Source organism: Scyliorhinus canicula, chromosome 15, assembly GCF_902713615.1.
Source record: "Scyliorhinus canicula chromosome 15, sScyCan1.1, whole genome shotgun sequence".
In the NCBI taxonomy this organism is placed as follows: Eukaryota; Metazoa; Chordata; class Chondrichthyes; order Carcharhiniformes; family Scyliorhinidae; genus Scyliorhinus; species Scyliorhinus canicula.
Genome location: NC_052160.1, coordinates 42,589,371 through 42,612,529, shown reverse-complemented (window position 1 = coordinate 42,612,529; position 23,159 = coordinate 42,589,371). Strand labels below are relative to the sequence as shown.

Below are 23,159 nucleotides of genomic sequence, written 5' to 3'. Positions count from 1 at the left end.
AAATTATCAAAAGTTTCTTGGGACTATATATTGCTAAATGTAGGCAGCCAGTCCTCTGGCACTGTATCTTTTTTAAATGAAATATACGTTAGGTGGATGGCCATGCTAAATTGCCCCTTAGTGTCCAATGTTAGGTAAGTTTACTGCGTTACGGGGATAAGGTGGAGGCGTGGCCTTAGGTAGGGTGCTCTTTCCAAGGGCCAATGCAGACCGATGGGCCAAATGGCCTCCTTCTGCACTAAATTCTATGACTTCTATGACATTTGAGTAATAGAGTCTATGCTATCTCATCCCTCAATGTGTGGGCAATCCATCCAGAACAGGATTTTATATTGAATTTTGACAAGTTTATGTAATTTTTAAAATTTAACTGCGGTTCTTTTACTTCTAATCTCAACTTCCAATACTATATCATGTTCACATGATCCAGGGTGGCACAGTGGTGCAGTGGTTAGCACTGCTGCCTCACGGCACAGAGGACCAGATTCAATCCTATCCCCGGATCACTATCTGTTGCGTGTTTGCATATTCGCCCCCTGTCTGCGTGGGTCTCACCCCCACAACCCAAAGATGTGCAGGGTAGGTGGATTAGCCATGCTAAATTGCCCCTTTATTGGAATTTTTTTTTTTTAAAGTTCACTTGATCTAACTCACTGGTTTAATAGTGAAACAAAATCATGATTTTATTTCTTCCATTTTGTGATCCCTATTTTGGTTTTATTCTAACTGACCCTCTACAAGAAACATGTTTTAAATATTTGCCTGTAGAATATATTACTACTTTATTTAATGTTCTTTGATAATGTCATAATTCCTATTTCCCTTCTTTCCTTGTCACTTTCTATTCTCCCTGGTCTTGTTCTGCTGTCCATGTACACATGTTCTTCCCTTTCCTTATCCACATTTTTTCCTTATATCTTTAGTCAACCATAATCTCTCATTACTGTCTAGCCTGCAGAAAATATATTTTTCCTGGGTTTTGTTCAACACCATTTTCAACGTGGTGAAATCTGAACACCCATTCTGTGAATAATCAAACGAGGTCTCTGGATTGTGAGTCCAGTAATATTACCACTACGTTACCCTCACCACTCTTCTTCTCACTTCAACCCCACCATGTTTTCTCCTCCACCTCATTTTTTTGACAAGATCTCAGCAGCAAAACAGCTCCCTGTGCAGCCATTTTGGAGTTACTGGCCACTACTAATTAATCTTATCTTCTATTATTTTTAATCTCTGCTACAGTCTCCTGCATTTTATGTCTTCATCTCACACAACTAAAACGTAAAATTAATTTGGGTAACTGATCGTTAGTCAAGTAGTGGTAGCGAAAGTGTGGGACAATGGTTTAATACCTAATACTCAGTTGACAGTGTCACTTGTGACACTGTGTTAAGGGTAAAATATGTAGCATGGATAGAGGATTGGTTAATTAATAGAAAGCCGGAGCAGCACTGTGGCGCAGTGGGTTAGCACTGCGGCCTCACGGCACCGAGGTCCCAGGTTCGATCCCGGCACTGGGTCACTGTCCGTATGGAGTTTGCACATTCTGCCCGTGTTTGCGCGGGTTTCGCCCCCACAACACAAAGATGTGCAAGTTAGGTGGATTGGCAACGTCAAATTGCCCTTAATTGGGAAAAAAAATTAATAGAAAGCAAAGAGTGGGATTAATGGCTGTTTCTCTGGTTGACAATTAGTAGCTAGTGGTATCCCTCAGGGATCAGTGCTGGGCCCACAATTGTTCCCAATTTACATAGATGATTTGGATGTTAGGGACCAAGTGCAATGTGTCCAAGTTTGCAGACGACACTAAGATGAGTGGCAAAGCAAAAAAGTGCTGAGGATACGTGAAGTCTACAGAGGGATTTGGATAGTTTAAGTGAATGGGCTAGGGTCTGGCAGATGGAATACAATGTTGACAAATGTGAGGTTATCCATTTTGGTAGGAATAACAGCAAAAGGGACTATTATTTAAATGATAAAGTATTAAAACATGCTGCTGTGGAGAGGGACATGGGTCTCCTAGTGCATGAGTCGCATAAAGCTGGTTTACAGGTGCAACAGGTGATTAAGAAGGTGAATGGAGTTTTGTCCTTCATTGCTAGAGGGATGCAGTTTAATACTAGGGAGGTCATGCTGCAACTGTATACGGTGTAAGCGAGGCCACTCCTGGAGTATTGTGTTCAGTTTTGGTCTCCTTACCTGAGAAAGGACGTACTGACGCTGGAGGGTGTGCAGAGGAGATTCACTAGGTTAATCCCAGAGTTGAGGGTGTTGGATTACGAGAGGTTGAGTAGACTGGGACTGTACTCGTTGGAATTTAGAAGGATGCGGGGGATCTTATAGAAACATATAAAATTATGAAGGCAATAGATAGGATAGATGTGGGGAGGTTGCTTCCACTGGCGGGTGAAAGCAGAACTAGGGGGCATAGCCTCACAATAAGGGGAAGTAGATTTAGGACTGAGTTTAGGAGGAAGCTCTTCACTCAAAGGGTTGTGAATCTATGGAATTCCCTGCCCAGTGAAGCAGTTGAAGCTCCTTCATTAAATGTTTTCAAGATAAAGATAGATAGTTTTTTGAAGAATAAAGGGTTATGGTGTTCAGGCGGGAAAGTGAAGCTGACTCCAAAAAAGATCAGCCATGATCTCTTTGAATGGCCGAGCAGGCTCGAAGGGCCAGCTGGAACTCCTGCTCCTAATTCTTATGTTCTTATTATGAGGCTGTGCTAACAGTTGACAGAAGGAGAAATCTACTGCGGCTGGTGGGATTGCAATTAGAATGGAATAGACGTGGATCGTTGGAACCAGGGTAAGTAGGGCTTAAAATACACTAAGCCTATTCCATAACTAATGATGACATCAATGGGAGCCGGAAGGAAGAAATTTCCAAACTTGATATGAACAAAAAAGCCCCATATGATCCAATGCACATTCGTAAATCTATTTTCCCGCAGTTTCCTCATTATTGATTTTAGCCCATCCCATGTGATACTTTTCAACTGTTGAAAGAAGTAAAGACAGGTTGCTTAAAACATTGCTGATGCAATGAAGCCATCAGGTGCATTGACACACTGCTTCATCTTCCATCCCTACACAAGATCAAAGTTCAAATGGATTTTAAGAGGGTGGGGGCAAGGGGAGGATCTGGTGTATAGAAGAAAAAAGGTTAATGGGGAACAAGTGAGAAAGAATCAAACTGGGGAGTTCCTTTTTATCAATCAAAAAAGCAGTTAAAGGACAATAAATCTCGAATCATATCATTGTCTGACAATTCCCAATCCAAAAATAGGTAGAACACTTAAAAATGTTAGTGCACAAACACCACCACAGTCCGTTTTAAATTATGCAGCCAAAGTGGTAAAATTTCTGATCAGTCTATTATGTGTTTGCAAATATACCACACAACAGAAATGGCAAGAAAAGGCATAGTTTTAAAAATCTGCCTTCCCTTAGCAATAGAACCCAAAATAAGATGTTGGTAGCGGTCCATTGTTTCTTTGAACTAAAAAAATCAATCTGATGTAAAGGCTATGATTTGGATAAAGCATACAAAATGTATACAAAAACTCAAAATTATGAGCACTTACCAAGAATATTTTAGGGACTGGCAGCAGTGGAAAGGGAAAGGAAATGCAAATCTCATTTTAGAGGGCAAATTATTCCTCAGGACTAAATAATTCTTGCCACCTAACTCCCTTTTAATGAAAAATGGTACAAAATGCACTTCACGCATCAGTAACCTTCGAAATAGATAACGTGATATATTAAACACATTTTGAGAGTCTAAACTGACATGGGCATCTGGACAATGGATGGCTAAAGTAGAAGTCTTCAATTTTTCCAGATTAATAATAATAATCTTTATTGTCACAAGTAGGCTTACATTAACACTGCAATGATGTTACTGTGAAAAGCCCCGAGTCACCACATTCCAGCGCCTGTTCGGGTACACAGAGGAAGAATTCAGAATGTCCAAATGACCTAACAGCACGTCTTTCAGGACTTGTGGGAGAAAACTGGAGCACCCGGACGAAACCCATGCAGACACAGGGAGAATGTGCAGACTCCACACAGACTGTGACCCAAGCCAGGATTCAAACCTGGGACCCTGGAGCTGTGAAGCAACAATGCTACCCACTGTGCTACCGTGTTGCCCATCTCTTAATAAATATAGAGCTCCATTCACAAAAATATCTATTTGACCAACAGATACATGGAAGTGATCATAATGTATGAATGACACCATAGGGCACAGATAAAACTGAAATATTCTAAACCAAATTGATATTTTGCTTTTCAGTACCCCAATATAATTTCTTAAGAGTGGTTTAATTCAGCATTTAACTTTATTTTCCTGGTGGCTCTGACTTGATGCAGACTATCCAGGTCAATTAAATTGTGATTTGATCCAGCAGAGGGCAGCAGAGCAAAGCTACTGATCAGCTGTTCTGGGGGAATTTGCATACGTGCAGTGCGGTCAGCCTAAGTTGAAGGTGAACCGGCAAAGGAGACCCAAGGAGTTTGAGTGAAAGCAAGCATCCAGCAGAGGGCAGCAGAGCAAAGCTACTGATCAGCTGTTCTGGGGGAATTTGCATACGTGCAGTGCGGTCAGCCTAAGTTGAAGGTGAACCGGCGAAGGAGACCCAAGGAGTTTGAGTGAAAGCAAGCATCCAGCAGAGGGCAGCAGAGCAAAGCTACTGATCAGCTGTTCTGGGGGAATTTGCATACGTGCAGTGCGGTCAGCCTAAGTTGAAGGTGAACCGGCAAAGGAGACCCAAGGAGTTTGAGTGAAAGCAAGCATCCAGCAGAGGGCAGCAGAGCAAAGCTACTGATCAGCTGTTCTGGGGGAATTTGCATACGTGCAGTGCGGTCAGCCTAAGTTGAAGGTGAACCGGCAAAGGAGACCCAAGGAGTTTGAGTGAAAGCAAGCATCCAGCAGAGGGCAGCAGAGCAAAGCTACTGATCAGCTGTTCTGGGGGAATTTGCATACGTGCAGTGCGGTCAGCCTAAGTTGAAGGTGAACCGGCGAAGGAGACCCAAGGAGTTTGAGTGAAAGCAAGCATCCAGCAGAGGGCAGCAGAGCAAAGCTACTGATCAGCTGTTCTGGGGGAATTTGCATACGTGCAGTGCGGTCAGCCTAAGTTGAAGGTGAACCGGCAAAGGAGACCCAAGGAGTTTGAGTGAAAGCAAGCATCCAGCAGAGGGCAGCAGAGCAAAGCTACTGATCAGCTGTTCTGGGGGAATTTGCATACGTGCAGTGCGGTCAGCCTAAGTTGAAGGTGAACCGGCGAAGGAGACCCAAGGAGTTTGAGTGAAAGCAAGCATCCAGCAGAGGGCAGCAGAGCAAAGCTACTGATCAGCTGTTCTGGGGGAATTTGCATACGTGCAGTGCGGTCAGCCTAAGTTGAAGGTGAACCGGCAAAGGAGACCCAAGGAGTTTGAGTGAAAGCAAGCATCCAGCAGAGGGCAGCAGAGCAAAGCTACTGATCAGCTGTTCTGGGGGAATTTGCATACGTGCAGTGCGGTCAGCCTAAGTTGAAGGTGAACCGGCAAAGGAGACCCAAGGAGTTTGAGTGAAAGCAAGCATCCAGCAGAGGGCAGCAGAGCAAAGCTACTGATCAGCTGTTCTGGGGGAATTTGCATACGTGCAGTGCGGTCAGCCTAAGTTGAAGGTGAACCGGCGAAGGAGACCCAAGGAGTTTGAGTGAAAGCAAGCATCCAGCAGAGGGCAGCAGAGCAAAGCTACTGATCAGCTGTTCTGGGGGAATTTGCATATGTGCAGTGCGGTCAGCCTAAGTTGAAGGTGAACCGGCAAAGGAGACCCAAGGAGTTTGAGTGAAATCAAGCATCCAGCAGAGGGCAGCAGAGCAAAGCTACTGATCAGCTGTTCTGGGGGAATTTGCATACGTGCAGTGCGGTCAGCCTAAGTTGAAGGTGAACCGGCAAAGGAGACCCAAGGAGTTTGAGTGAAAGCAAGCATCCAGCAGAGGGCAGCAGAGCAAAGCTACTGATCAGCTGTTCTGGGGGAATTTGCATACGTGCAGTGCGGTCAGCCTAAGTTGAAGGTGAACCGGCAAAGGAGACCCAAGGAGTTTGAGTGAAAGCAAGCATCCAGCAGAGGGCAGCAGAGCAAAGCTACTGATCAGCTGTTCTGGGGGAATTTGCATACGTGCAGTGCGGTCAGCCTAAGTTGAAGGTGGTTTGTGGAAGGGCTGTTGGCAAGTGACAGTTAAACCCGAAACACTTCATGAGTGTTTCCCACCCTACCTCCTCCTCTAACCAACCTCCCCACCCCACGGTGGTTGGGAAGCGGGAGCAGGGGCCTGTCGTGAAGGTGAGTGAGTGCCTTTAAATTTGCTTAACTTTCAACGGGAGCAGGGTTTGAGGTAATATCAGGTAAGCGCTTCCTTTCTTTTTCTTTTTCTTGTTTTTTTTTTAATCTAGAGGTGATGTCAGGGAAGGCAGTACAATGCTCCTCCTGCAGAATGTTTGAGGTGAGGGACGCCGTCAGTGTCCCTGCTGATTTAATCTGTGGGAAGTGCACCCAACTCCAGCTCCTCAAAAACCGTGTTAGGGACCTGGAGCTTGAGCTGGATGAACTTTGGATCATTCGGGAGGCAGAGGGGGTCATAGATAGGAGCTTCAGGAAAGTAGTTACACCAAAGACTGGAGATAGATGGGTAACTGTAAGAGGGACTGGGAAGAAGCAGTCAGTGCAGGGACCCCCTGCGGTCGTTCCCCTGAGTAACAAGTATACCGTTTTGGATACTTGTGGGGGGGGGGGACTTACCAGGGGTAAGCTATGGGGTACGGGCCTCTGGCACGGAGTCTGTCCCTGTTGCTCAGAAGGGAAGGGGGCAAAGGAGTAGAACATTAGTAATTGGGGACTCAATAGTCAGGGGCACAGATAGAAGATTTTGTGGGAGCGAGAGAGACTCACGTTTGGTATGTTGCCTCCCAGGTGCAAGGGTAAGTGATGTCTCGGATCGTGTTTTCCGGGTCCTTAAGGGGGAGGGGGAGCAGCCCCAAGTCGTAGTCCACATTGGCACTAACGACATAGGTAGGAAAGGGGACAAGGATGTCAGGCAGGCCTTTAGGGAGCTAGGATGGAAGCTCAGAGCGAGAACAAACAGAGTTGTTATCTCTGGGTTGTTGCCCGTGCCACGTGATAGTGAGATGAGGAATAGGGAGAGAGAGCAATTAAACACGTGGCTACAGGGATGGTGCAGGCGGGAGGGATTCAGATTTCTGGATAACTGGGGCTCTTTCTGGGGAAGGTGGGACCTCTATAGACAGGATGGTCTACATCTGAACCTGAGGGGCACCAATATCCTGGGGGGGAGATTTGTTAGTGCTCTTTGGGGGGGTTTAAACTAATTCAGTAGGGGCATGGGAACCTGGATTGTAGTTTTGGGGTACGGGAGATTGAGAGTATAGAGGTCAGGAGCACAGATTTGACTTCGCAGGAGGGTGCCAGTGTTCAGGTAGGTGGTTTGAAGTGTGTCTACTTCAATGCCAGGAGTATACGAAATAAGGTAGGGGAACTGGAGCATGGGTGGGTACCTGGGACTTCGACGTTGTGGCCATTTCAGAGACATGGATAGAGCAGGGACAGGAATGGTTGTTGCAGGTTCCGGGGTTTAGGTGTTTTAGTAAGCTCAGAGAAGGGAGCAAAAGAGGGGGAGGTGTGGCGCTGCTAGTCAAGGACAGTATTACGGTGGCGGAAAGGATGCTAGATGGGGACTCTTCTTCTGAGGTAGTATGGGCTGAGGTTAGAAACAGGAAAGGAGAGGTCACCCTGTTGGGAGTTTTCTATAGGCCACCTAATAGTTCTAGGGATGTAGAGGAAAGGATGGCGAAGATGATTCTGGAAAAGAGCGAAAGTAACAGGGTAGTTGTTATGGGAGACTTTAACTTTCCAAATATTGACTGGAAAAGATATAGTTCGAGTACATTAGATGGGTCGATCTTTGTACAATGTGTGCAGGAGGGTTTCCTGACACAATATGTTGACAGGCCAACAAGAGGCGAGGCCACATTGGATTTGGTTTTGGGTAATGAACCAGGCCAGGTGTTAGATCTGGAGGTAGGTGAGCACTTTGGAAACAATACCACAATTCGGTGACCTTTACGTTAGTGATGGAAAGGGATAAGTATACCCCGCAGGGCAAGAGTTATAGCTGGGGGAAGGGCAATTATGATGCCATTAGACATGACTTAGGATGTGTTGGTTGGAGAAGTAGGCTGCAAGGGTTGGGCACACTGGATATGTGGAGCTTGTTCAAGGAACAGCTATTGCATGTTCTTGATAAGTACGTACCAGACAGGCAGGGAGGAAGGGGTCGAGCGAGGGAACCATGGTTTACCAAAGAAGTGGAATCTCTTGTTAAGAGGAAGGAGGAGGCCTATGTGAAGATGAGGCATGAAGTTTCAGTTGGGGCGCTTGATAGTTACAAGGAAGCGAGGAAGGATCTAAAGAGAGAGCTGAGACGAGCAAGGAGGGGACATGAGAAGTCTTTGGCAGGTAGGATCAAGGAAAACCCAAAAGCTTTCTATAGGTATGTCAGGAATAAAAGAATGACTAGGGTAAGAGTAGGGCCAGTCAAGGACAGTGGTGGGAAGTTGTGTGTGGAGGCTGAGGAGATAAGCGAGATACTAAATGAATACTTTTCGTCAGTATTCACTCAAGAAAAAGATAATATTGTGGAGGAGAATGCTGAGACCCAGGCTATTAGAATAGATGGCATTGAGGTGCGTAGGGAAGAAGTGTTGGCAATTCTGGACAAGGTGAAAATAGATAAGTCCCCGGGGCCGGATGGGATTTATCCTAGGATTCTCTGGGAAGCCAGGGAAGAGATTGCTGAGCCTTTGGCTTTGATTTTTAGGTCATCATTGGCTACAGGAATAGTGCCAGAGGACTGGAGGATAGCAAATGTGGTCCCTTTGTTCAAGAAGGGGAGTAGAGATAACCCCGGTAACTATAGGCCGGTGAGCCTAACGTCTGTGGTGGGTAAGGTCTTGGAGAGGATTATAAAAGATACGATTTATAATCATCTAGATAGGAATAATATGATTAGGGATAGTCAGCATGGTTTTGTGAAGGGTAGATCATGCCTCACAAACCTTATCGAGTTCTTTGAGAAGGTGACTGAACAGGTAGACGAGGGTAGAGCAGTTGATGTGGTGTATATGGATTTCAGTAAAGCGTTTGATAAGGTTCCCCACGGTCGGCTATTGCAGAAAATACGGAGGCTGGGGATTGAGGGTGATTTAGAGATGTGGATCAGAAATTGGCTAGTTGAAAGAAGACAGAGAGTGGTAGTTGATGGGAAATGTTCAGAATGGAGTTCAGTTACGAGTGGCGTACCACAAGGATCTGTTCTGGGGCCGTTGCTGTTTGTCATTTTTATAAATGACCTAGAGGAGGGCGCAGAAGGATGGGTGAGTAAATTTGCAGACGACACTAAAGTCGGTGGAGTTGTAGACAGTGCGGAAGGATGTTGCAGGTTACAGAGGGACATAGATAAGCTGCAGAGCTGGGCTGAGAGGTGGCAAATGGAGTTTAATGTGGAGAAGTGTGAGGTGATTCACTTTGGAAAGAATAACAGGAATGCGGAATATTTGGCTAATGGTAAAATTCTTGGTAGTGTGGATGAGCAGAGGGATCTCGGTGTCCATGTACATAGATCCCTGAAAGTTGCCATCCAGGTTGATAGGGTTGTGAAGAAGGCCTATGGTGTGTTGGCCTTTATTGGTAGAGGGATTGAGTTCCGGAGCCATGAGGTCATGTTGCAGTTGTACAAAACTCTAGTACGGCCGCATTTGGAGTATTGCGTACAGTTCTGGTCGCCTCATTATAGGAAGGACGTGGAAGCTTTGGAACGGGTGCAGAGGAGATTTACCAGGATGTTGCCTGGTATGGAGGGAAAATCTTATGAGGAAAGGCTGATGGACTTGAGGTTGTTTTTGTTAGAGAGAAGAAGGTTAAGAGGTGACTTAATAGAGGCATACAAAATGATCAGAGGGTTAGATAGGGTGGACAGTGAGAGCCTTCTCCCGCGGATGGGGGTGGCTAGCACGAGGGGACATAGCCTTAAATTGAGGGGTAATAGATATAGGACAGAGGTCAGAGGTGGGTTTTTTACGCAAAGAGTGGTGAGGCCGTGGAATGCCCTACCTGCAACAGTAGTGAACTCGCCAACATTGAGGGCATTTAAAAGTTTATTGGATAAGCATATGGATGATAAGGGCATAGTGTAGGTTAGATGGCCTTTAGTTTTTTTTTCCATGTCGGTGCAACATCGAGGGCCGAAGGGCCTGCACTGCGCTGTATCGTTCTATGTTCTATGTAACAGTAAAGAATTTGCCACGCTACAGTTTACAATTCAGGGCACTAAATATTAAAGATGTATTGGGTTTTTTTATTGTATTCCTCGGTAAGCTTTTAATTCATTACATTCAAGCTGAATTAGTTTTTTTTCCCTCCCAACACCTCAGTTGGAGAGGATAAGGAAAGGAATAACTAGGCCCAATGTTCTGTGAGATAAGTGAGTCTTAGAAGCAAATGAGAAATAAAATTTAAATTTAGAAATTATAAAGGATATATATTTCAAAAATTCAGCAGCAGGCATTCCCCGCTATATGGAAAACTCTTGAAGGCAGGGCACTTTCCAAACCAGTTTTTTCCCACATGAAAATTTTCAAATTGAGGAGTTTATTTAGGCTATTCCAGTGATGAGACGAACACCAGGCTGTATACCAGAATGATTCCAATAGCAAAAAGGAGACGGAACAAATTCAAACTAACTTACTGGCTGGGAATACAAATTTCCCCAGCATTGTCCTGCTCAACAAATATTCATACACATGCTAGGAATTTCATAAACTATTGATTACTATGCACCTGTATGGAAACTCACTATCTTATTTATAACTGACAGTACTGTAATGGCCCAGAAGACAATAGATTCCATTTCAGGATATCAATTTAAAAGAAAATGTCAAAAGAAATTTGCAGTACAACTTATGTTCTTCTATTAAAGAAAAGGGATAGGATAATAAAAGTTGCTTTTTTGATAAATGATTCAATATTTATTTTTGGAGATGCCTCAATTTTCTAAGTTCAGAAGCCATAATGGTGGACCCGATACTGGTTTAAACTTCAAAAGTTCCTTTTCAAACAGATTTCCAACAGGAATCATTGGTTATCTCTTTTCTTGCTCCCACATTCTACAGAACCAACTCCAAAAGAGCTATTCCAAAAACATTGGTAGAACTCAAACTGAAAAAGGCGCTGATCCTTGTTGGTGCGCACTCTGGTCACAATCTTTTCAACATTCTTAAACATGGAAATTGTGCCACAGAACTGAAGGATTACCAAGCTAACACCCTGGTAAAAATGAACAAACCAGGTAATTATTGATCAATCAATTGGGCAACTAGGGATGGACAATAAATGCTGGCCTAACTAGCGACGTCCACAGCCCGTAAATGAATTTTTAAAATCCCAATATTATTAGTCGCACTTCTGGAGGCCACAGTATATCAAGAATTGAATACTAATCTTTAAACATGTGGGTTAGTGAAAAAAAGAAAAAGAACTTGTGTTTATATAGCACTATTAACAATTTTAACTGGTTTATGATATCCTGAGATTAAGCTAAAGATTGATATAAGGATATGATTTAAATTGCACTCATCAATAAAGGAAATTTACTTCAATGTTGCTGACAATTTCAAAAGACCTTTGATAAGGTGTCACATTGGTGGTTTGTTGATAAAATTAGGCAACGTGAAATTCAAGGGAGTGTCACAGTATGGATATGAAACTGATTGTGGGACAAAAAGTGGTTCAAGGGCCTTTACAGATATTACGTAAGTGAACATTGCCATTCCCAGAGTTCATTATTGACAGCATTCCAGTTCTTAATAAATTGACAAATGATCTGGACTTTACTGTAGACACACATTATCAACATGTGCAAATTACTCAAAAATAAGGAGTTTCATCAGCTTTGAAAATAACTGCATGCAACTACAGCAGGTTATAGAAAAGGTAGATTGTCAGATGAAATGCAATGGAGAGAAATTATGTTACACATTTTAGAAAGAAAAACTGAAGCACACACTGAATAATTCACAAGTGTACAAAAGGAACAATAAGATTTAGCATATACATGTTTGTTGCGACTTGTACTGAATGCTAAAAAACATTCAAAATCATTAAAAGGGCCCAGGTTTTACAGCAGCAACGAAAATGAAATTGCCAGCATTCGCTATCATTATTCCACAGAAACTGACAGTAACTTCTGGAGTCCATACACTGACGATGTGGAAATCCAGAAGCTGCTGTCAATGATTCCATGTTTTCCCACAGGGTGTGCTGTTGAGACTGTAATGGAAATAAATTGGTGAGAGTTTTCACTCGCGCTATTAGTTCCACTGTCACTGTAAAAACCCTTGAAAAAGTGGCAGCTTGTTGAAAGTTTCTTAAATGACGTACAAACTCCATAATTACTTGAAAACTTCCTCACTGCCTTTGAAAAGCTAATTTTAGCTGTGGAAATTGGTAATGTTAAAAAAACAGTTATTAGCTTCTATCTTAATCCATTCATATTTTTTTTTCCCTCAAAATTGAAATTAAAAAGGATGGATATCAAGTAGTTCAAACTCAGACAAAAACAGAAAATCCTGGACAATCTCAGCAGGTCTGACAGTATCTGTGGAGAGACGGGAGCTTACGTTTCGAGTCTGAATGACTCTGTCAAGGCTGGAGAGATCTGGAATTGGGGTCAGATTTATACTGAAGTGGGTGGGTGTGAAGCAGTGGGGCTGAATAGGGGGCCAGCGACAGGTGGAGATTGACAAAGATGTCGAGGACAAAAGACAAAAGGAATGTAAATGGGGGTGGTTAAGGCCAAAAAGGCTGTTGATAGTGGCACATAAAAAGAGATTACAATGTGTGAATGGCAGAGCAAAGATGAGCAGTGTGTCAAAGGTCCGAAAGACTGTAATATACCTAATCGGAAGATGAGGTGCTGTTCCTCCAGTTTGCGCTGGTCTTCACTGGAACATTGCAGCAGGCCAAGGAAGAACATGTGGTCGCGAGAGCAGGACGGTGAGTTGAAATGGCAAGCGACAGGAAGGTCTGGGTCCTGCTCGCAGATGGATCGGAGGGGTTCTGCAAAGCGGTCACCCAGTCTGCATCTCGTCTCTCCAATGGACAATTCACCTGAGGAAGGAGCTGTGCTGCGAAAGCTATTGATTCAAAACAAACCTGTTGGACTTTAACCTGGTGTTGTAAGACTGCTTACAATGTACAATAGATCGCATTAAGACCATAAGACATAGGAGCAGAATTAGGCCACTCGACCCATCGAGTCTGCTCCGCCATTCAATCATTTTTTTAAATAAATCATTTTATTGGCATTTTCGACATTATGTACATTGACATCAGTGTTTATTTATTGTACAGTGTAACGAAAAAAGGCTTTGGTCTTAAGTTACTTTATTTACAGATTGCGGCCGTCTAGTTCGGCATGTCCTTCTCCCCCAAGTCCCCCTTTCCCTAGCCCCATCCCATCTCCCCCCGCCCACCCCCTTGCTATCCTCCCTGGTCGATCAGGGGATCCCATCTCTTCTCTCCCCCATCACCCCACCCCCGTGTTGTCCCTCTTTGTCAGTCTCAGACTCTATGCCTCCTTTTCCCCCCCTCCTCCCTGGGTTGTGCACCCCTGGCGTTCCTCCTCGTCTTTTGTTTTTTCCCCACTCTAATCCTTCCAGCTTCCAGTTCCCCCTCTACTGGCTGCTGTTGGCCTCAAACAGGTTTTGGAGCAGATCGACAAATAAGGAAGGAATACGGCTCGGAGAAGGCGTAGATGGCTTTCCAGAACCCAGCAAGTTTGGGGCATGCCCAGAACATGAGGGTGTGGTTGGCCTGGCCCCTCTGGCACCGTTCACATTTATCCTCCACCTCCGGAAGAACCTGCTCATTCGGGTTCTGGTCAGTTGTGTTCTGTGCACCACTTTGAAATGCATGAGGCTGAGCCTTGCACAGGAGGAGATGGAGTTGGCCCTGCTAAAGTGCTTCGCTCCAGAGTCCCCACCCCAGTTCTGTCCCCAGTCCGTCCTCCCATTTCCGTCTGGCCTCATCTAGTGGTGTTCGGGCTCTTTCCAGTAGCTGTCTGTATATTTTCCAACAGAGTCCTCCTTCCTTACTGTCCGTCGTCATCAGGTCCTCTAATAACGTGGTTTCCGGTGCCCTGAGGTATCCTACTATCTCTTTGCGGACGAAATATTTTATTTGTAAAAGTGTCTAATTTCCTGTCCTGTCGGCAATTCCCATTCCTCTGACAGTTCGCTCAGCGTCACTAGTCTGTGCCCTACGTAGAAGACCCGAGCTTTCAGCATTCCCCCGTCCTGTCTCCATTTTTTAAAAACGTTGCGTCTAGCATGGCTGGCGGGAAGCTGTGGTTATCGCAGATCAGGACCATGGGGGACATTCTAGTCAGCCCGAAGTGCTGTCTTAGCTGGCCCCACATTTTCAATGTAGCCATTACCACTGGGCTCAATGTGTATTTCACCGAATGGGATGGGAGTGCTGCCGTGGCCAGGGACCGGAGGGTCGTTCCTTTGCAGGAGGCCTCCTCCATCTGTACCCACTCCGAGTTGGGTTCTTGCATCCATCCCCTCACTCTTTCCGATGTTGCTGCCCAGTGGTAATACTGCAGGTTTGGCAGTGCCAGGCCTCCCTTAATTTTCCTCCTTTGCAGTGTTGATTTGGGAACTCTTGGATTCACACACTCACACAAATGCCATAATTAAGCTAAGTTCTGGAAGAAGACCTTGGGGATGAAGATCGGTATGAACCTAAACAGGAAGAACCACCTCAGCAGTATGTTCATTTTGATCGCCTGCACTGTTTCCAACAGGGAGAGTGGGAGTGTGTCCCACCTCTGTAGGTCCTTTTTGACTTTGTGCCATTCAATCGTGTGTGATATTTTTCTCATGCTCATTCTCCTGCCTTCTCCCCATAACCCCCGATTCCCATCAAGAACCTATCTATTTCTGTCTTAAAGACACAGTACTTGTCAGGGGCTGGTTTAGCATACTGGGCTAAATAGCTGGCTTGTAATGCAGAACAAGGCCAGCAGCGCGGGTTCAATTCCCATATCAGCCTCCCCAAACAAGCACCGGAATGAGGTGAATGGGGGCTTCTTGCAGTAACTTCATTGAAGCCTACTTGTGACAATAAGCAATTATTATTATTATTTGGTTTCCACAGCCTTCTGCGACAAGGAGTTCCACAGATTCACCACTCTCTGGCTGAAGAAATTCCTTCTCATCTGTTTTAAAGGATTGTCCCTTTAGTCTGAGATCGTACCCTCTGGTTCCAGTTTTTCCTGCAAGTTGAAACATCCTCTCCACGTTCACTCTATCCAGGCCTCGCAGTATCCTGTAAGTTTCAAGAAGATCCCCCCTTCATCCTTCTAAACTCCAACGAGTACAGACCCAGAGTCCTCAACGGTTCCTCATATGACAAATTCTTCATTCCAGGGATCGTTCTTGTGAACCTCCTCTGGACCCTTTCCAGGGCCAGCACTTCCTTCCTTAGATAGGGGGCACAAAACTGCTCACAATACTCCAAATGAGGTCGACCAGAGCCTTATACAGCCTCAGAAGTACATTGGTAGCAGGAAATGTAACAGACCAGATTGAAGGAGGTGCACGTGAAGCACTGCCTCACTTGAAAAGAGCATTTGGCGCCTGAGATGGTGAGCACGGAAAAGGAAAGTGTTACACCTTCAGCAATTGCATGGGAAGGTGCCTTGGGAAGAGGGTGAAGTGTTGGGGGTGACGGAGGAGTGGACAAGGGTATCCCGGAGGGACCGGTCCCTGCAAAATGCTGACGGGGGAAGTGAGGGGAAAATGGGTTGGGTGGTGGAATCATGCTGGAGTTGGCGGAGGGTGATTCATTCAATGTGGAGGCTGGTGAGGTGAAAAGTGAGGACAAGGGGATCCCATCCCGGTTCGGGGGGGGCAGTGAGGGCCGAGATGCAGAAGATGGGTCAGACACAGTTGGAAGCCCCATCGGACCATAGCGGGTGGGAAACCACGATTAAGGAAGAATGAAGACATGTCAACAGCACCGTTTTGGAAAGTGGCATCATCAGAACCGATGCTAAGAAGGCGAAGGATCTGGGAGAAGGAGATGGAGTCCTTATAGGATGTGGCGTGTGAAGAGCTCTCGTCATGGTAGCTATGGGAGTAGTGGGTTTGTAATGGATATTAGTGGACAGTCTATCCCCGGAAGTTGAAATAGAAAAGGTCAAGAAAGAGAAGGACCATGTGAAGGTGATAGAGGAGTGGAAATTGGATGCAAAATGAATACATTTTTCCAGGTCCAGGCGGGAACATGAAGTGGTACCGAAACAGTCGTCAACGTACCAAAAAAGAGAGTTGTGGGATGCTAAGTAGGAGTAGGACTGGAACAAGGAATGTTCCCCATAAAGAGAAAGGCAAAACTGGGACCCATGCAGGTGCCCATAGCCACACCTTTGGTTTGGAGGAAATGGGACGTTAAAGGAGAAATTGTTCAGTGAGAGAACAAATTCAGCCAGACGGAGGAGTGTGTTGGTGGATGGGGATTATTCAGGCCTCTATCAGAGGAAGAAGCGGAGGGGCGACATGATGGCACAGTGGTTAACACTGCTGCCTCACAGTGCTGAGGACTGTGTTGCGTTGGGGGGGGGGGGGTCGTGGTTATGGCGGGAGTAGCCGGGGTCAGCAGAAGTCAGCTGACTCACGGAAGCACAATGTTAGGGGTAACGCAGCTAGGGGGCGCCCTAGCTTGGGGGAGGAAGAAGGGGGGGTACCGGGTTGTTGCTGCAGGGACTGTGAGGGAATGGATGGTGAAGGGGTGGGTTGGGAGGGGGTCTGCCACCGTGGGGAGCGGGCTTGGGGGATTCCCTGGGCGCGTGGCGGGTTGAGGAAGAGCTATGGCTGATTGGCGTAGGGGGAGGGGGATGGCCCCCCTGATTCGGCTGGTCACATGGAACGTGAGGGGGCTGAATGGTCCGGTGAAGCGATCCCGGGTCTTGGCTCACTTGAGGGGGTTGGGAGCAGATGTGGCTATGCTCCAGGAGACGCACCTCAGGGTTACGGATCAGGTGAGGCTAAGAAAAAGTTGGGTGGGACAGGTGTTTCACTCGGGGCTTAATGCAAAGAACCATGGGGTGGCAATTTTGGTCGGTAAGAGCCTGTCGTTCGTTGCGTCCAAAGTGGTGGCGGATATGCAGGTAGATATGTGATGGTGAGTGGGAGACTTCAGGGGGAGCGGGTGGTCTTGGTTAATGTTTATGCTCCCAACTGGGACGATGCGGGCTTCATGCGGCGAATGCTGGGCCTGATCCCAGACCTAGAGACAAGGGGATTGATCCTGGGTGGGGACTTTAACACGGTGCTGGATCCGGCTCTGGATCGCTCGAAGTCTAGGACGGGCAGGAGGCCGGCAGCGGCCTCGGTGCTGAGCGGGTTCATGGATCAGATGGGGGGGGGGGGGGGGGGGGGGGGGGGGGGGGTGGACCCTTGGAGGTTTTGGAGCCGGGGGGTAGGGAGTTCTCCTTTTTCTCCCATGTTCATAAGGCGTACTCCCGGATTGATTTTTTCGTGCTTAGCAGGGCGCTAATCCCGAGATTAGTGGGTGCGGAGTATTCGGCGATAGCCATTTCTGATCATGCCCCACATTTAGTGGATCTGGAGCTGGGGGAGGGGAAGGATCAGCGCCCGCTGTGGATGCTGGATGTTGGGCTTTTGGCAGAGGAGGAAGTGTGCGGGCGGATCCGTAGGGGCATAGAGGGGTATCTAGAAACCAATGATAACGGGGAGGTGCAAGTTGGGGTGGTTTGGGAAGCGCTAAAGGCAGTAGTCAGAGTGGTGCTGATATCTATTCGAGCGCACAGGGAGAGGGGGGAGAGGGCCGAGAGGGAGAGGCTGGTGGAGGAAATGGTACGAGTGGATGGGAGGTATGCAGACACCCCGGAGGAGGGGCTTTTGAGGAAGCGGCGCAATCTCCAAGCGGAATTTGACATTTTAACCCCCCGGAAGGCGGAGGCGCAGTGGAGGAGGGCGCAGGGGGCGGTATACGAGTACGGGAGAAGGCAAGTTGGATGTTGGCTCACCAGCTCCGGAAGCAGGAGGCAGCTAGAGAAATTGGGGGAGCCACAGATGCAGGAGGGAACTTGGTACGGGGTGGAAATGACATCAATGGGGTGTTCAGATCCTTTTACGAGGGGCTGTACCGGGCCGTGCCCCCCAGGGAAGCAGGTGGGATGGACCACTTTTTGGATAGGCTGGAGTTCCCAAGAGTAGGGGACGAGCGGGTGGAGGGTTTGGGGGCCCCAATCGAGTTGGAGGAGCTGGTGGAGGCGTTGGGAAGTATGCAGACAGGGAAAGCGCCTGGGCCTGACGGGTTCCAAGGACCCCCTTCAGTGTGGGTCTTACAGGCCGATCTCGCTCCTTAATGTAGATGTCAAGTTGTTGGCAAAGGTGCTGTCCAGGAGGGTGGAGGATGTGGTCCCAACGGTGATTCATGAGGATCAAACGGGGTTTGTAAAGGGGAGACAACTGAATGCCAACGTGCGGAGGCTCCTTAATGTCATGATGATGGGGCCAGCGGCTGGGGAGTCAGAAATAGTGGCGTCCATGGATGCGGAGAAAGCTTTTGATAGGGTGGAGTGGAGTTACCTGTGGCAGATGTTGCGGAGGTTTGGGTTTGGTGAGGGGTTCATCAGCTGGGTGAGGTTGCTGTACAGCTCCCCGGTGATGAGTGTGGTGACGAATGGGAGGAGGTCGGCGGACTTTCGGCTTTCCAGGGGGACGAGGCGGGGTGCCCCTGGTCTCCCCTGCTCTTCGCGTTAGCGATTGAGCCCCTGGCCATGGCGCTGAGGGACCCAAAGAGTTGGAGGGGGATTGTGCGGGGGGGGGGGCGGCACCGGTTGTCGCTGGTTGTCTTCGGGGTTTCAGGCCAGCCAGATCTATTCCTGGGGAGGAGGGCGGACGCCCTTGCCTTTGCCTCCCTGATCGTCCGCCGCAGAATCCTGTTTGGCTGGCGGTCAGCAGCACCGCCCAGAGCTGCAGACTGGCTGTCTGACCTCTCGGAATCTCTCCAAATGGAGAAAATCAAATTCGCCGTAATTTGTTGGATATAAAATATGAAAACTCACTAAAAAATATTTTTTTTTAAAAAAACTTTGAGGCTGGTGGGGCAGATGGAGGAGGAGTTTAGGAGGTGGGACGCGCTACCGCTTTCGTTGGCGGGCAGGGTCCAGTCGATTAAGATGACGGTGCTCCCGAGGTTTTTGTTTCTTTTCCAGTGCCTCCCTATATTGATCCCAAAGGCTTTTTTCAGAAGGGTGAATAAGTCGATTCTGGGGTTCGTGTGGGCGCGGAAGGCCCCGAGAGTAAGGAGGGTATTTTTGGAGCGAAGAAGGGAGGTAGGGGGCCTGGCGCTGCCCAACCTGTGTGGATATTATTGGGCGGCGAATGTGGCGATGATTCGCAGGTGGGTGACGGAAGGGGAGGGTGACGCATGGAAGAGATTGGAGGTGGCGTCCTGTGCGGGTATGAGTCTGGAGGCTTTGGTGACGGTCCCACTTCCACTCCCCCCGGCAAAGTACTCCACGAGTCCGGTGGTGGTTGCGTCCCTTAAAATCTGGGGACAGTGGAGGAGGCATAGGGGGGAAGTGAAGGCCTCAGTTTGGGCCCCAATGTGGAGTAATCACCGTTTTGCGCCGGGGAGAACGGGTGGGGGATTTGGGAGTTGGCACAGGGCAGGCATCAGACAGTTTGGGGACTTCTTCCTGGATGGGAAGTTCGCGACTCTGGAGGAGTTGGTGGGGAAGTGGAACCTCCCCCTGGGAACGCTTTTAGGTATATGCAGGTCAGGGCATTTGTTAAGAGGCAGGTGGCGGAGTTTCCGCAGCTGCAAGATAGGGTGCTTTCGGGGACGTGGGTCGGTGAAGGAAAGATCTCGGCTATTTACCAGCTGATGCAGGAGGAGGAGGCCTCAGTAGAAGTGCTCAAAGCGAAGTGGGAGGAAGAGCTAGGGGAAGAGATTGAAGATGGAACATGGTCGGACACCCTGGAGAGGGTGCATTCCTCCTCCTCTTGCGCATGGTTCAGCCTAATTCAGCTGAAGGTGCTGCATAGGGCTCACATGACGGGGGCAAGGATGAGCCGGTTCTTCGGAGGGGAAGACAGGAGCGGAAGGTGTTCGGGAGGCCCGGTGAACCACACCCATATGTTCTGGGCTTGTCCGGCCTTGGAGAGGTTTTGGAAGGGGGTGGCGGGGACTTTGTCGGAAGTGGTCGGGTCTAGGGTCAAGCCGGGCTGGGGGCTCGTGATCTTTGGGGTAGCTTCGGAGCCGGGAGTGCAGGAGGCGAGAGAGGCCGGCATTCTGGCCTTTGCGTCTCTAGTAGCCCGGCGCAGGATTCTCTTACAGTGGAGGGATACGCGGCTCCTGAGTTCACAGGCCTGGATCAACGACATGGCTGGGTTCATCAAGTTGGAGAGGATGAAGTTAGCCCTGAGGGGGTCGGTACAGGGATTCTTTTGCCGGTGGCAGCCCTTTCTCGACTTCTTGGCGAAGGGGTAGAGAGTGGTCGGTCTCAGCAGCAACTTGGGGGGGGCTGGGGGGTGGGTTTGGGGATGGTTAGGGGGTTTGTTTTTGCGGCGGTGGGTTTGCTATGTTGTTATTTTCTTCTTTCTTGTATTGCGGTTGGTTTTTTGTTATTATTTATTTTGGGAGGGTGAGTTCTTTTCTTGTGTTGGTGTGGTAACACGCCTTGTTTGTTTTAAATTGTGGGGAGAAAATTTGTTATTGAAAAACTTGAATAAAAATTATTTTTTTTAAAAAGAGATAGAAGTCCATAACGTTGGATTTAGGCAGCTGAAGTTGGTCACTTAGGATAAAATAAGAGTGATGCATCAGTATAACAACCCTTTTAGAATTACATCCGCATTGAGTAATTCAAGGCAGAGCTTAGCAAGCCTCTCTGGAAGCAGCTTTTTTCAAATCTCTCTGACTTTCCATAAGCCAGAGTCTGAGGAAGAGAATCCAGAGCAGGAGGGTATGGGGAGCAGGGCAAATTACGAGTCTGGTGGAGGCTACAGAAAGAAAGAGTGAAAGAAAAGAGGTACAAAGTCAAGCATAACAATGTGAAATACTTAAGGCACTGGAGGAACAAGAGCCAACGTAGATTTTCAAAGACTGGGACAAAGATAACGCTGGACTCTGCATAATAAGATATGGGCAGCAGCATTTTCAATGAACAGGTTGACTGGAGGTGGAAGATTAGAAGCCAGCAGAAAAATATTGAAATGGTTGACCTTGGAACTGACAAATGCATGAACAAAGATTTCAACTGCAGATGGACAATATTAGAGGTGGTGGTATGTGATCTTTGCATTGCAAAGGACATGGATCAGGAAACTAATCTCAGACATAAATTGGATGCCGAGGTTGTCTACAGTAAGTGGAGGAGTGGGATTGGGTGAATGGAGTCATTGTCAAAAGAGTACATAAGGTGTGGATTGGCGAAAAATTATAGTTTTTGTCTTCCCAGTTTAAATGCAACAAGTTGTGGCTCACCCAGGACTGAATGTTGGACAAGTATCTTGGCAGTACAGATGCAGTGGAGATTTAAGAGAGATCATGCACAGTTGGACCCAAGTATCATCAGTATACATGTTATGACTTGGGATAGAAAAAGGGAGAATTAGCTTGCAGAGACAAGTAACAGGGGGGAAAGTTGATCAAGCGATTAAAAAGATTGCTGGTTCAATTAAAATATACTGGACAAAAGCAAATAAGTAATACTCAACCTACATCAATCATTGGTTTGACTTTTGTTACAATATCATTTCCAGTTTAGGGACCTGACTTTAGGAAGGATGTCAAGACTATGGCAAAGGTGCAGTAGAAATTCACTGCTATCGGAGATGAGAAGATTTAAGTTAGGAGCAGAGATTAGCAAAATTGGGATTTTACACTGGAAAAGGAGGTTAAAAGCAGTGTTCAAAAGTATATGTTTAATAAAATATTGTACAAACAATTTCCACAAGACAATGAGTCGATAAGAACTCAAATTTATTAACAGAAGGCAGAGCTAGAGGCTTTCTTGTAAAAAGTTATTAGGGCATTAACAGTAGAGTAGACGTGGGACAGGATTTCCCAACCAACCTGCCGCGTGTTTTCCAGCGGCGGAGGCAGCCTGCCAGCAGGATTTACTGACCCTACCATTGTCAACGGGATTTCCCGGTGACTGTACCCCTAGTCACCGGGAAACCAGTGCGTGGCATGGGACCAGAATATCCTGCCGACGTGAACAGCCGGTAAATCATGCCCATGGTGTTGGAAGCAAAACTGGTAAGAACAAGGATTAGGCTCTTCAGCCCCTCGAGCTTGCTCCACAATTCAAAAAGATCATGATGGATCTGAATCTGGCCTAAGTCCACTGCCTCATTAACCGCAGACTCCCTTGTAGATTAAACTCTGCCAAAGCCAGTCTTGTATATAATTAATAACCCAGCCTCCGCTACTCGCTGCATGGCATTAAATCAGGACCTCATAACTTTATTCTGATAGGCCACCATTTGTTGCCCATCCTGAATTGCCCGCAACAGGAGGTTATGGTGAACCCCTGCAATCCATGTGGTGTCAGTACACCCACAGTGCTGTTCTGGAGTTTCAGGATTTAGATCCACTGAGTGAAGGGAGATATAATTCCAAGTCAGGATGGGGAATGCTTGGAAGGGACCTTGCAAACGGTGGTGTTTCCAGGCATCTCTAGCCTTGTCCTTCGAGGTGATAAGAGATTATAGGTTTGTAAGGTATTAGCAAAGAAACTTTGGAGAATCTTTTTATCTGTGCGCCTGTGGTGGATTTAGTGAATGTTTAATGTGGTGGATGGGATGTCAATCAAGCGAGCTGCTCTGTCCTGAATGTTGTTGGGCATCGAGTGTTGTTGGAGTCCACTCATCCAGGCAAGTGGCGAGTATTCTATCATACTCCTGACTTGTGCCTTGTAGATGATGGAGAGGTCTTACGGAGTCATGAAGTGAGTTACTCACAACAAAATACCCAGCCTCTGATTTGCT

At 47.1% G+C, this 23,159-nt stretch overlaps 1 protein-coding gene across 11 annotated transcripts in view; it reads right to left on the bottom strand.

The window, feature by feature from the left end:
- LOC119978927 (probable helicase with zinc finger domain) overlaps positions 1 to 23,159 on the bottom strand; it is a 607,351-nt gene that overhangs the window by 579,702 nt on the left and 4,490 nt on the right. Inside the window, exon 1 of one of the 11 annotated variants that reach the window (XM_038820863.1) lies at positions 13,021 to 13,082. The exons of 9 other annotated variants lie outside the window; for them this stretch is intronic. The gene's annotated coding sequence lies outside the window, so the exon portion shown is untranslated. Of the gene's footprint in view, positions 1 to 3,589; positions 3,607 to 13,020; positions 13,083 to 23,159 lie in introns of those variants that run through there. One more of the 11 variants, XM_038820864.1, reaches the window with a different exon arrangement.